At 35.6% G+C, this 15,295-nt stretch overlaps 1 protein-coding gene across 1 annotated transcript in view; it reads left to right on the forward strand.

The window, feature by feature from the left end:
- The first annotated feature begins 619 nt into the window (after nucleotides 1-619).
- The window catches only part of LOC118181650 (uncharacterized protein CG43867-like), a 404,498-nt gene continuing 389,822 nt past the window's right edge, over nucleotides 620-15,295 (forward strand). The window contains exon 1 of the mRNA XM_035350823.2: nucleotides 620-1,599. The gene's annotated coding sequence lies outside the window, so the exon portion shown is untranslated. The remainder of the gene's footprint in view (nucleotides 1,600-15,295) is intronic.

A 15,295-nucleotide genomic window follows, 5' to 3' on the forward strand; every position in this document is an offset into this window, starting at 1 on the left:
CCTTGCGAAGAAGAAGAATGTTATTCTTTGATCGTTTCGAATAATTAAAACGAAATCATGTTAACAAAAAATTTTAACCAGATTTTATGTATTGGTTTCCTTTTTTTAGATCTGTAAAGAGATGCATTTTATAATTTTGGGAAAGAGGAGTTCAACCTTTCACATTGTTTTGGTGTTGATCTCAAACATATTGTTTACTTTTCCATTTGACATTGAATGTATTATACATTTAACTGCGTATCGTACAAATGTATACTGAACGCATACCCTCATATATATAACGCAAGGGAATGAAGACGGAAGAACGGCGCGTTTTCTTGTGCCCCGTATTTTGAAAAAAGGACTTCACGTCGGCTAAAAGATATATTTTACCCGGCTGGACAGCAGAAAATACCGAATTTTAATGGAAACATTCAACGATGCCGCTCTTCTTCGTGTAGAAGATACCGACCGTTCACCCAGGTTTGTCACCTGGTTTGAAAAATAACGAGGGATTTTCTCTTTGGTTGCATTTTTATTCTTTTATTATTATCATTATTTGTGATACACAATGCAAGGAACGAGCGGCGCTGCAATCGCATGACGCAGTATGTGTCTGAAGCTCTGGTGTTTATCTATCATCTCTTGTAGGCTGGTGGAACTGCAACGCCTGTGCGGTGAACGTACTGCGATTACTTCGCTGTTTGGCACCAGTATGTAGTTAGTGAGCGCTGCCCTTCTAGCGAGAATGATATTCAGCAAATTTGCAAATAGTGTCAGACAATGCTGGCATCGGAAATGAATTGTTTCCGTTACTTCGTAAGTTGCTGATAAGTAATAATTTCCCAGTGAATCGAATAAAGGAAACTAAACGGATTGCAATTGAACATGCACAAAACCGAGAGTGTAGTGAATCGGTGGTTGTTATTTTGATATTCCCACGTGGTTCCAAAAGTCATGAAGGGAGGAGAAAATTTAGTTGTTAAAATGACCTTACAAAGACAGAACTGTTATAATGAATGTCAAATGTAAACAAACGAGCTCGTAAGGAGTAGTTTCATTATTTGTTGAGCTGGCGAAAGCTTAGTGGCATTTCAATAGTATTAATGCTGTGATGAAATAGTACTATTTTCTTTTAATTCATTTTAAAATTCCCCATAAAAGAAAGTGACATTTTGTGTAGCGTAATTATTAATCGTTATAAAGTGATCAGTGGAGTTGTCACTAAGGAAAAATTACAGAATCGTTTGACAACTCTTACGAAAAATGTGCGTGTATGAAGCAAAACGTTAACAATTGCGAAAGACTTTTTTGAAGCAAAAAAAGCCATGTTGAATTAAACCAATGGCTTGGTATTTTTTGAAGTCCAGTAATGATAGTTTGTTGTTTCTTAGAAATATGTGAAAATTCAGAGTAATACAAATTGATGGAGCAAAAAAATTTGCATTAGCATTGCAAATGCAGAAAATACTGTTTGTGGTACACTATATTAACAACTTTATATGCATCATGCTATAAACATATTCTATCTTTTTTTTTTTTTTTTAACATAAACTGCTGTAATTCCCAACTTGTTGATACTGTGTTGGAAGTCAGGACATACTGTAATTACAGATCTTGGTAAGTTAACTGTAATTTTATTACTTATCATTAGCCATCTCATTTTTTTGTATCATTTTATTTGATTTGGCTTTGAAATTTACTTTTTACTTAAGTGTAAAATTTTTCTTGGGAAGTTATAAATGTTTATGTAGTTAAGTATTTATAAGGAGTTTTATTCAGTCATGTATTACAGAAGTAAATCCAAGTAACTTCCCAATTCAGGAAGTTTAATGTTACCTAAGTGATATCTGGTACCTTTCCAGTTTGATTTGATTTCATAAATCAGATGTAATTTAGTAAAGTTAGAGTAGCAGCTTAAAAATCATGTTCATAAAATTCTTTTAAAATGTTTTATGGAACATGTCAGATTATGTCATATTTCAGGATATGTTAAATTTCCCTCTTGTAAATATTGCGGAAGTGTTTGCTTTAGAAGCATTTTTAATTGTAAGTCATAGAATTTTGAAAAAGATGAGAATTTATGTGCTAATGTTTTTTGTTGAAACATGATGTGGAATTTGTTCATTTGTATTGTATCGGACATTTTCCTTGAAAAGGTATGAATTACCAGCTGTTCAATATAAAGTCCTGCAGAAATAGCTAGGGATTCCTGTAGTAAAAGCTGGAAGAAAATATTTTTTGAAGCCTGGACAGAGAGTGTCTGTAGCTCTCTTTGATGGAGTATTAGCATCAAGTAAAGTAGATAATTTAAAATAATTTTTTGCTATATTTGGTGAACCATTAAGCCATGCTTAGTTGATAATAATCATAACTAGATTAAGACTTGGAGGCTCTAAACACTTAGAAGATTTTGGTGCTCCCATATACATTTACAGTATAATACTTGAATTTTTTTTTCCATTTCTTCTCTCATGGTCTTAGTTTAACTATACCACACATCATGGTAAAACCTAGCAACAAAAATTTTTTCCCTCAGTATCTTTTGCAGTGCCTTTTCTTGATGCCCAATGCATGTGCTTTACTTGTTTTAATTATTTGAAATGCACAAAGAATAACATGTTTCTTCTCCACAAGGATAACAGGAAACCCACCTCTGAAATAATTTGATTAAAATTTTTCTTCTTAAATAATACTGGTTAATCCAGCTCATAGCCTGTACATTAATTTGATAGCGTTTTAACCCTTCCAGCATTATGGATTTATTTAGCCCTGAAATTTCAAAAGTTCCTCAAAATGTCATGAATAAATGGTATTTTCTTGATTGTAATTAAAAAACAACTTTCTCACTTTGTACCTGATTCCTTGTCTTCCAATATCCATCCAACCCAAAATCGTATACATTAAAAGCTGGCAGAAATTTTCAGGTGTAATTAATGCAAAAGCCAACCTTCTATATGGAATTTTCCATCCATAATGCTGAGAGGGATAAAATGATTTATATTTTCTGTTACTGGAAAAATACACAATAGTCTTTTTAAATAAATTTATATTCACATTTTTGCTTTGTCTAAATAGGACTTAAAAAAAAAAAAAAAAAGTCTGCTCTTAATGAAGTCTTGGTTATCTGCTACGGTGATATGTGTATTTCTCAGATATATTTGGTGTCAAGAAGCAGTGGCATTGCTAGAGCTGCCTGGGGCAGTGTTTGAATTTGTTGTCTGTCGTGATATACAAGCAAGTAATTCACAAAAGTTTATTTTTAAAGAAAAACTGTATTTTCAATGTTTTAAAATCATACCATTCTGCTTGTTTTTTTTTTTTTTTTTTTTTTCCACAAAATCGCTGATGACACTTTGAAGGTCTACTTGATTTCTCCAGTTGCTGTTACATAGATAGTATGGAAAGATTTTTTTTTAAATGCAAAACAAATATTTGTAGTTCTTAAATAATTTTTAATTAAACAACACTCTTCACAAGGCGTAACACTTCCAATAACTGCAAAAAACGTTCGCAGTAGTATTACAATATTTGGAACTTTGTTCGGCTAATCTTTAGAGAATAAGCTGCAAAAATTCAAAAGGACCAACTTTCCTCATTCCTGTTTCATTTCTTTTAGTATTAATAGAAATGAAACTGAGATATTTCTCTCTTAATGAGGAATTCTTCCTTGTTAACATCACTGTGATCATAATACAGTTGGTATTCGTAATTTTCAAAAAGTTTCAATGGAATAAAAAAGGTGTAACAAGGTATGAAGCTTTGAATAAAAATTATTTCATTTTTTTCTCATTTTAAATCGGTATGCAATTCAGAGTATCTTCGATGATCCACATGATCCCCTAATAAAATAATGTTTCACACTAGATATGCCCCTCCTCCCTGATTTATAATGGCTTAAAAATCTTATTTGGAGGTTGTGACCTGTTTAAACAGGAAAATGTACAAATCTCATTCAGTAAAAAGCTGGACTGATTATTTAAAATAATTCAAAAATTAATAATGTATATGGAAAAAAAAGTAATTATATTAGCCATGACTGGTGTCAGAGCCAGTGTAACTCTGCAGCTGCACAGGGCAGCAGAATTTTTGGAATTTAAAAAGGAGGAAGTGGGTAACAAAAAGCTCTGATATTAGCTACATATTTTTTGCAGAATGAACAATAATATTAATTTGTATACGAATTTTGCATGTTGCAGATATTATTCTGAGTTTAAAAGTATAGGTTTACAATTTTTGCAATTTAGGGATGTCTTTTAATGTCCTTGCTGGTAATATTTTATAATTCAAGGGCAGATCCAGTCTTTAAAGGAATATTAATGAGAAAAAAAGTATTTCCTAAGAGTAAAAAAAAAAAAAAAAAAATTAAAAATTTTTTTATTACTTTATGATATTTGTTTTTATTTAAAGATGTGAAATGCGATATGTTAAAGCTGCATTTCTGTGTTACACTTAATTTACCATGCTAACCATTAGGATTACCATTTTCATTATTATTACTTTGTATTCTGTCTTCTTGGTAAAAAACAGTTTAATGATTTCTGTAAAATTTCAGTTCATGTTTGATTCATATTTGAAGTGTTTGTTCACTTTGTTACCAGCAGGTATTCTGAGTGATATTTGTGTAGATCTGGTTTTTCTAGCTATTGGTCATATTTGGTTTTTCAGTTGGGAGGATATTTTTGTTTCTGAGGAGAAGAAACTATTGAAATTTAACCAAACCATTATGTTTCTTGAAATACATTTTACGTTTGTAGTTGCTATCAAAACCAAACATACAGTAATTATAACATTTAAGTCCATGTGCAAATCTTAAACTATATTAAATCTACTAAATATAGTAAGTTAAATACATGATTTTTTTAAAATTAGTATAATATTATTTTATTGTAATTTAATTGCAGAAATAATCATTAATTATACTGCTTGTGATATTTTAGTTTCCTTTTAAAGATGTTAAGATAAAGTATATGATACTTTATCGTATATGGAAAGGGTTACCATTGTATTAAGATAGGTAACCACCATTTCGTGTCCAATCCCCTTTTCCTCTAGCTTAACTCTCGGAGCTGCAAGACTTTTTATCTAGCCATGAGATTGTTGTTGCTTAGTATATATTACCTTGTAATTTTAACTATTTAGTTTTCTTATTTTTCTAATGATCTAAATCCACTAATAAATGTAACACTAATGTGAAAACAGAGAATAATGCTCTTTAAATGTAGCAGTTCGTGAAAGAAAATCCAAAATGCTATGTTGCTTAGAGGGTCAAGATATTGTAAAAAAATTAATGTAATAAATACATCATAAGTGTAGCAAATTAAATCATTTAGATATATAAAAGGAAGAGTATATGTTTCATTTGTGCTGCACATAAGCTAATAGACCCAGGGCTATGAAATTTGGTACATAGTGTGTATCTAGACAACAGCCAGTGCACCTCAAAGTGATTTTTCTCAAAATTCGAATGAGATTAAAGAAATCATATCAAATCCATAATTCTTTCCCATTATATCAGCAACAATGGCACACAGCTATTGTTGCTGATATATCACTGTTGCCATTGTTGCTGATGTCAGCACTATTGCTACTCAGAAAAATGAGGGCGAAAATTCTGTGCAGTTTTTAGTGTTTCTCTTGGATAGTGGACGTTTGTGGAGAGAAGGCAATAGGAAGTTGGTTAATTTATTTATTAGGATAATTAATGTTTGTATTAAAGGATATTGCTTATTTTATTTTTTTATATGTAATACATTTGTATTGAATTTTTTTTTTTGATAAAACTGTTCTGCAGAGTAAAATTCTGTGCAGTTTTTAAATTTAATGTTTGGTGTTCTCTATACATATTTTTCTGGTACATTTAAAAGCCACACGAAGGCTATTCATAAATATTGTACATAAATGCATAGAAAAAATTTGTCTTAAATTTGAAATTTTCAAGCAATTGGGAGCTGACTAGAATTAAAATGAAAAAAAAAAAAAAAAAAACTATCCAGCTATATTGTAGAACATTTGAGAGAAATTATATTTTGAAGCAGCACTTTAGTGCATTTATCGTTAAGAGATATTGAACTTCAGAATCTATGTAGTCTTTATCTCAGCAGAAAAATAGTTAATTTTGGTTTTAATATCATTTTGAGCAAATTCAATCCCTACTTACTTGAATCTTCTTTTCCCAGTTTGAGTTAATTCAAAGTAAATACTAAAACATCCCAATATAAATTCTAAACAAATATTGAATCGAACTTGCAAATGAACATTATACTAATTATATTTAAATGGAATAGTAAAATACTCACCAGAAATTTTTAAAAAAATGTTAAATCAACTGCTAGACATTTGCTAGTTAAGCATTTGTTAGAAATGGCTGAACCCATCTCACTTAACTATATCATCATTGAGAACTTTACTTAGGGGTTGACTGATATAACATCTAGTAAAATAAGGATAAACTATTACATACATTCATGCTTTCTCCAAGGTTCAAATCTAAGGCAAATGACGTAACAGCCATCTCCTCTAACTACAGATTAGAGCAGCAAACTGAAAAAAGTTGTGAACTACTCTTCTCACTAGTTAAATTTTTATAATTTTAAAAAAAAGTTTAATTATTTATTATAGTAACATGTTGTTGCCCAGATGGTATAGTGGTTAGGGGAGTCTAATAGGGTACCGAAGGGCCTGGGTTCGAATCCCGGAGAAGACACAGATGTTTGTAAATGTATAGCGTCGGTATAGCATGGCGGCACTCCAGATATGCGGCAAGCCGAAAGTCCTCTCATATGGATTGGCGGTAGCCCCCTGGAGTGCTTTTCCTCAAAATTTGGGGTGGAAAATGGAAGTCCAACCTCTCTTCGGAGTAGGCTCTGGCAACCATTGTTCTGTGTAATATGGACACGACAACAACAACAACATATTTAATTTATTAATGTAAATTGTTGTCATGAGAACGTCAGTAACAAATAACTAAAGTTTTAATTTATTTTATGTGTATATATTCTGCATTTTAATTGGTGTAATTTGAGTTAATGTAAGTATAGTAAAGTAGCTTTATCGTAATTTAAAAATTTAAAAGTAAATTTAAAATTTTAAAATAGCTTATGTGCTTATTTAATTTGGTGATGACTAATTTAAATTATTGAAATAAAAATGCATAATTAAGTAAACCAGTAAAGTTTTGTTTTGCTTGCTTAAAAATTTGTTTACTGTTATGTTACTAGTGAATGAAATATTACAAGAAATAGATTTATTACTAATCTTAAATAAGGTATTCTGTATCCTGTCCTTCAGAATAATATTTTATTCATTTTTTAAACATTTGTAAAGTTAATTTTTAAAGCTGTAAGTCAAACTTGTTTTCCATCTTTAAAAGTTATAGATCTTATAATGTTAAAAATAGTTTAGCATTCTTATATTTTACATTGAGCCATATTTCATTTACTCATTATTGAAAATGTTTCTTCTGTTGGAACACAATTTTGTTAATCATTGAAGCATTTTTAGATTAAAAAAAGCAGCAATTTAGGAAAAAAAATGGCTTAGTTATTCTTTATTTAATCTCAAACTTTTATCAGGAATTATTATTTTTATTTTATTATATATTAGCTGCTATGAAATAAAGGTATCTATTAATTCACGTACTGGCTTTAATGAGAGGAATTGGTGTCTTTTCATTGTTTTCTTTTCATTGTTTTCTTTTCATTGTTCAAAGTAGCAAAATGGTATTTTAGTGTCTAATCATAACTTTCCTTCCCCATTTTAAAAAGTAATGCTAGCTGTTTATGAAATGTGTATCTTTCAAAAATGGCCCTTCAGAGTTGACTCTTTATCATATTCCTTTTTTCCAGATGTAGCTTTAAATAAATTTTCTTTTTTGTTGAATAATTTTTAGCTTTTATGGCAATTTTTTTTTCTTTTTTTCTGAGGTAATGTAAATAACAAGCCGCCCAGACGGTATAGTGGTTAGGGGAGCCTGACTGCGACACCAAAAGAGCCTGTGTTCAAATTCCGGAGAAGGCATTGGATGTAAAATTGTGTGTCCTTTCATAGGATGGTAGTGGTGGCTGCTTATTAGGTGCCTCCACAATAAAATGGCCACCACTTCTGGCCTTAGTAGTGGGAAGTAATGCAATTAGGGAGGGGAAATGTAAATAACATTAGGGAGGGTAAATGTAAATAACAATATTGATTATGTTAAAGCAAAAATTTCATCATTAATTTTTTTAATAATTTATTATTTCTTGTCAGCAGTATATGTTTATAAAGAAAAAATGTATCTTAATAATTTGTTTAGAATTTTATTGAATGCTATGGCTGACAATTCTTTTAGAGCTGATAATTTTTTATTCATGGCTGATAATTTTTTTAGAGCTTTGATTGAGGTATTTTGTATTTTCATAAACAAAGAAGTCTAGTCTTTTTAGTTTTTCCTTTTCACAAAAAATTGTTAGCTGCTGAAATTGTTAGTCTATTTTTTTTTTACTTGTCTGAAATGGTTTTCAATGTTTTACTTAAAGCGACATAGTGTTACGAAATGTACAGGCGCGGTAAGATAGCTTTCACACAAAGCAGGTTTAGGGTTGCCATAAAATGGCAAGGAAAGGCAGGGTTGCCATATTTGGCGAGAAATCGCCTGTTTGGCGACAAAATTGGCGATATGCCAAGGACGGATGGAGAACCTTCTGGAACCGGTTTAGCCCAGAATATTCTCGAACACAAGCCGAAAGCTACATAAACCCTGCTGGTCCGCAGTCAGAGAGTAACAAGGTTATCCAGTTGATTTTGAAGACGCCAAGAAGCCGCGTAAGGATGATTCGCAGGACGCAGATTCAGAACAGGACGATGATTGGGAAAAACCGAGGAAAACAGCAAAGAGTCCAGAAAAAGGTATTCCGATGGAAGTGAGCCAAGGAAATCGTTTTCAGTTGTTAGGAGGCATACCTGAAGCAAACGAAAAGGGTAGGAGCTAATCCTGAAACGCTCCCACCGAGTGTATTGCAGCAGCAGGTCACGGATTGGATGAAGGTGCACGAGTTACACTGGTTATCATAAATTAAGGAAAAATCACAAAAATAGCGATAACTCCCTCCAAAATAAGCCAAACCGTGTGAAATTTGAATATGTTGGCAAGTAAGAGTAACTGAGTAAAACTCCAATATGCCAATTAGTGGCGCTGCGCACTCGGAATACGTCATCTGCAAGGAGCATAAAAGTCCATGTTTGAGAGCAAGCCTGAATAAGATCAACAGGAAATTCTTCACGAAAGCTTTGAACTGTGACCATATGAGAAATTTTGATATCTTTACCTACGAAATATTGAATAAGGACGCCAAACTGCGCACACTTGCGGCCCACCTTATCAGGGACCCGAACTTTCCACTTAGTGCCCACCTGTAAATAATGTACCTAATGTGTTTATTAGCATTCTTAATTTTGTATCTTACTCATTTATTGTACTGTGTATTTCTTAAATTCACTAGTTTTATTCACATTCTACACTCATTTTATGACTCCCACTTAGTCACGCCTTTAACGGGCCGGTTACTTGCTAGTGAGCTTTTGCGTTGCTGATCTTCCTATTCTTTATCCGTCTTTGCTCCTCCTTACGGCGGACATCATGTAAAGATAGTTCTATGTTATTGTGCCCATCTGGCATAAATTTGATTGAGCCAGATAAACTACCGATCTCAGTGGTATTCTGGCTATAAGTTATCAGTCAGTCAGTCAAGCCCACATATTTCACTGTGATAGTGACATCAGAAATCTGAGATAGCCAATTCGTAACAATGATCTCCAGGCATCATTTGCCTGCAGAACTACGACAGAAAGCCATTGGGAGACTAGAGGCAGGACAAAGTCAAACAGAAATGGCCAGATGGCTAAATGTGAGTCCTTCTGTGGTTCATTTTTGGAGGCAATTTCAAATCACAGATTCGGCACCTAGGAGGTTCAGCTAAAGACGGCCAGCTGCTATGACGAGCGCCGATGACCGTTATTTGACATTATGTGCACTCAGGAATAGAACCGCTACTCCGACTCTTCTTAGATCCTCCCTTGCTGCAGCCACCGGAAGGTTGATGTCAACGTCAACTGTGCATAGAAGGCTTCACGAAGGTGGTCTGTATGCGAGGCGTTTGCGTACTGCTCAAGTCGTCAAGTAACCATTTGCGTACTGCTCAAGTCATGCCATAGGAGAGATGTTTGCAGTAGGCACGACAACATATCCACTGGACGCCTGTTAAATGGAGGGCTGTTCTCTTTACGGATGAGTCCAGGTTTAGTCTAGAAAGCGATAGTAGGCGTTATTTGATATGTAGAGAACCTGAGACCCGTTATCATCCGTCAAACATTCGTGAAAGAGATGCATACGGAAGAAGCAGTGTCTGTGTTTGCGGTGGCATCTCTTTGGGTGGATGCACAGACCTACATATTTTTTCAAGGGGAACCATGAATGCTCATGTTTATAGAGATGACATCCTTGATGCTTATGTGCGCCCATATGCCGGGTCAATAGGTGATGCTTTCCTGTTACAGGACGACAATGCAAGACCACACAGGGCGCGCATCGTATATGATTATCTTCAACAGGAAACAGTTATGCGCATGGAGTGGCCAGCTCGATCCCCTGACTTGAATCATATCGAGCATGTTTGGGATGCTTTAGGGAGACGTTTAACTGCTCTCAATCCGCCCCCTTAGACCCTTGCCGCGCTTGCAACTGCTTTGCAAGAGCAATGGCTCTCGCTTCCTATGGAACTGATAGACTGCATAATTGAAAGCATCACACATCGCTGAATGTGCTGTATTGCTTCTAGAGGCGATTATATTCCATATTGTAGGTACTTTTGCTATAGCAAACTGACATCTTCGATTTGTTCATTTTATACATGTGCTAATTTCTTTCTATACTACCATAATTGTCTGGTAATTTCTTTTTATGTTATTTGATACAGTAGACTCCCGATTATCCGCGCCTGCCGCACAAAGCTTTTTTTTTTTTTAACAAGCGTAAAGCAAAGAAAATAAAAATGTTCACAAAACTGAGAGAAACGTTAAATATGCGTTAAACGATAAACATGCTTATTTATGGCAAAAATATCGTAGGCCTTCTCGGAACCTTCCCCTGTGATGAGTAATAAGTGATTTCTTACTCACAGCTTGCAATGCCCGCTCCACCGCCCTCTCTCGTCTTAATCTTACTGACACGTCCACTTCCTTCCACTCGCCATTGTTAGTTTAAGCCTGATATGTTTGGGAACTGGTCGGAGTTAATTTCTTATCTTTTATTGAGTTCAGTGCTTGTGCTTTTTGGTTTTGTGTTTTTCGTTACCGATTTAAAATGTCAGGAAAACGAAAGAAGGTTGTGTTGACGATTGCGCAAAAACTAGAATTAATTTCCAAAGTAGCAAACGGCGCTACAAGGCAGCAGATGGAATTGGATTACGGAATCGCGGAAACAACAGTGCATGACATTCTAAAGCAAAAAGACAAACTGGTGAACTTTGCATCAATGTCGGACGGTGCTTTCGCAATGAAAACGCGAAAAACTATGAAGGGGAGCTAGACATGGCATTGACAGAGTGGTTAGCTCAAGTTCGAAAAGAGGGTACTCCTGTAAATGGTTCTATCAATTGCGGCGAAGGCAAAAACCTTTTTTGAGTTGTTAGGCCTGAAAGGAAATTTTGATGCGTCTTCTGGCTGGTTGACTCGTTTTAAGCAGCGACATGGAATTCGAGAAATTGGACTTCATGGGGAGAATATATTAAGCGTAATAAGCTAAAATATTAAGCGTTAGTTAAACATTTCCTGCAGTTTATTTTACGTTTTACTGTACATAAAACGATTTTTCAAAGTTTGAATGACGGTTTTCTTATTTGCTATACCAATTTTTAGCTTTTTTCGGATTATCCGAAATTATTATTTTTGTTATGCGGCCGTGCCACCCAATTCCGCGGATAATCGGGAGTGTACTGTACCTTACTATGTGTTGTATATTGTGGGTAAGTTTCATAAAATTCTATATGTAACTTTTTCAGTAATCGTAACTTTTGTGATTTTTCCTTAATTGCCGAGCGGTAACGTCGCTGAACACTGGTAGTTCGGTCCGAGGTTCGAATCCCGCGAACGGGCTGGCTGCATGGGTGTTTTCGTGGTTTTCCCCATGTGTAACGTGTATACGAGCCAGTTTTCCTTAGAAAGTCCTCCACGAAGGCATCCCTCCCTTAAGGCAGATAGCCCTCGAGTGCTTTGCCGTAATCTAATAAACCAAACCAAACCTTAATTTATGATAACCAGTGTATTTGTTGAACACTGTAGATGAATTCGAGGCGGAGATTAAAGTAAGATCCATCTATGTGAACGTTAAAACGGTTGATGACTATAGAAGGATGACAAAAAATTTTACAAGAGAAAAAAATTCCGTTCCATTCATTTCAATTTCAGAGTGAGAAGCCCGTGAGGGTAGTAATTAAGAACCATGTCAAGCACCGTCAACGAAGAGTCAATCCTACAGGATCTACTAAAGAGGAAATTCCGGCAACAAAGGTGAAGCAGTTCCGGAAAAGTAGAAGAAATGATTTTGAGAGGTTGCCAATATTCTACGTTGAACTGGAAAAAACAGAGGCCGGTTATTCGATCCACCAGCTGAATAACATGTTCGGACTTAACATCAGAGTGGAGAAATTTACGCCGAAAAAACGACCCTTTCAATGCTACTGGTGCCAGGAGTATGGCCACTCCCAGCATCTATGTACCAACGCTGAAAGATGTAGCAAGTGTGGACAATTGCATAGGAGCAACCTTTGCCCGACGAGAAGCCGACATGCATTTTTTGCAAGCAATCACATTTAAGTTGCTATAGGGGATGTAAGGTATACAAAAAACGCTTCGAGAGGAAAAAGAGCGTACAAAAAGCGAAGGAACCTGTACTCACAGCAGCGGACTTTCCAAAGCTCATCAAAAATCAGGATACTGCCGAAAAGAAAGTGCTGAGCTACAGATACAGTGACAAAGTCAGGCTAAAGCCTCCACCAGATGAGATGACGGAAGCAGTGTCATGGCTGCAGGACGAGAAAATTAGAAATTTCCTAACTACGATTGTAGGAGGCATTCAGAAAATTAGAGCAGCAAGAAATACTGCAGAAAAGTTTGCAGCTGATTTTCAGGCAGAGCTCCAACTGATGAAATTCGCGAATCTGATGATTAAACCGCTAACTTGACCGAAATACTAGGTAATTCATCGCACTTTGAACTCGGTTCTTTCGCCATCCCGAACTCAGAACTCCTTCGTATGTGACCTGCACTTGACTTTTGCCATCGACGGATAACCTGCAACAGATCGCACATCTTAAGTTCTTTTACGCCATCGGGTGAGGTGTTCTTATACCTTTAAATCTTTAACTACCGCGAATGGCCTTACACGGCATACTCCGATCGAACTGGTTAAAATTCTTAGATAATGACACCAGCAGTGATGGAGAGGTTTTGGTTTAGTCAGAGAGTGTGCCTCGTCGAGAGGTGTGTGTGTCGCATCTAGTTAGTCCGCGCGGAGACGATCGAGTTGACAGCCGGCCAGTGAGTGCCGAGTGGGTCGTCGAGTGCATCGAAGAGTCTCTTAGTTTGTCGCGGTTAGTGCATCGTCGAGAGAGTGTGTTAAGCTCCTGGAACGACTGAACTGAAGAGTTGGGAGCTATGCTCTGTGTGTCGTCGAGTGCATCGCGAGTTGTAGCGTGGAGAGTCTCGAGAGTACGTGGAGTTCCGAGAACGACCGAGCAGTGTCGGGAGCTGTACTCTGGTGCTTTACAGTGAAGCTGTCTCCATTGTTATTGCCTGACAGTGGGAAGGCTGTGTCGCTGAACGTGTCAGCGTGTTTATAACAGTTCGACGACTGTAAAAGTGATTTTGGAGCTGTCCTGATTAATATTGATAAATAAAGTGTGTTTCGATATTCCGTCAGGTGCTGTCGTCGTTATTCACTCCAAATCTGCACGAACCCGTGAACTAAATAACGTAACAACTGGTGTCAGAAAAAAACGCAACAATATCATTCATTGTATAGCATTTTGCTGTTATTTATTTCCTAGTTCGATCCTTTTTAATGTTGCTGTTTATCTTTTCTTTGCTGTTTTTATATTGGTAGTGGGGATGGGGAAGGGAATTGAAGTGGCACTTCTTTTGTTTATTTACTTTATTATCAGCTAAAAGAATCTTAGTTTAGTTTTTTCCACATCTTGTATTGGTTTGCGCGGTTAAGTTCCTTTCCTGAACCCGCCTACCCTTACATAAGAAGCTGTGATTATTGGACATCTAGCATAGTAAATGGAAATTTATGAACTGCTTTTTTTTTTTTTTTTTTTTGAATGATCGTAAGTGCCGCTAGAAGTGCATTATTTAACCAGGAATTCAGGGTATTTTAAACAATTATTTAAATAACTGTAACAAACAATGATTACTCTAACAATGCATAATCATTGTGGTAAAGAATTAGAAGGCCAGAAGCGGTGACAATTTTATTATGGAGGCACCTAATAGGCGGCCACCGTTACCTCTTGAAAGAACAGACAATTTTATATTCATGCCTTATCCGGGATTCGAACCCAGGCCCTTTGGTATCGCAGTCAGTCTCCCCTAACCACTATACCGTCTGGGGGGTGGACTCGGCTCTTTACTTTGTCGAAGGGAAAATGTCCAGGCACATAATAGCAAAGTACGTGAATTATATTTTTTACGTGCCGTATGGGAAAGGTACATAAAATAATGGTGGAAACAAAATGCACGAGATACATGATAATGGGAATCTCAGAGGACGTAAAAGAATCATAAAATATCTGAAATGATTGCGTGATATGAAACAATGATAAATTAAGCACAATGAAAAAAAAAAATGCCCCTTGTATTTTGACAGCAACTTTTTTTTTTTTTTTTCCCTTTCTTTTCAGGAGCAGATGAATGCACAAAAGTTGATGCGCAGCTCTGGGCTTTTGAAAGAAGAAAACAAGCTGTAAAAACTTACATCTTGTTAAAAACCGAAGGCAGGTCTTATTTTTTATTTGATTACGGCAACGCACACAATGGTATCCGTGAAAGGGAGGGAATGCCTTGTGGAGGACGTTTAAGGGAAACTGTTTCGTATCCACGTTACCCTTGGGAAAAACCAGGAAATATATAGGACCTATATAGCACGGTCCTATATATTTCCTGGTTTTTCCCAAGGGTAACGTGGGATATATACCAGTGTATCGTCCCTATATATACCAGGGACCTATATAGCCAGCCAGTTCGCCGGAATTGAAGGCTAGTGTTGACTGAATTTCTGGAT

The sequence above is a fragment of the Stegodyphus dumicola genome, chromosome X1 (assembly GCF_044657685.1).
Source record: "Stegodyphus dumicola isolate Sdum_Otavi_A_Nest chromosome X1, ASM4465768v1".
NCBI lineage: Eukaryota > Metazoa > Arthropoda > Arachnida > Araneae > Eresidae > Stegodyphus > Stegodyphus dumicola.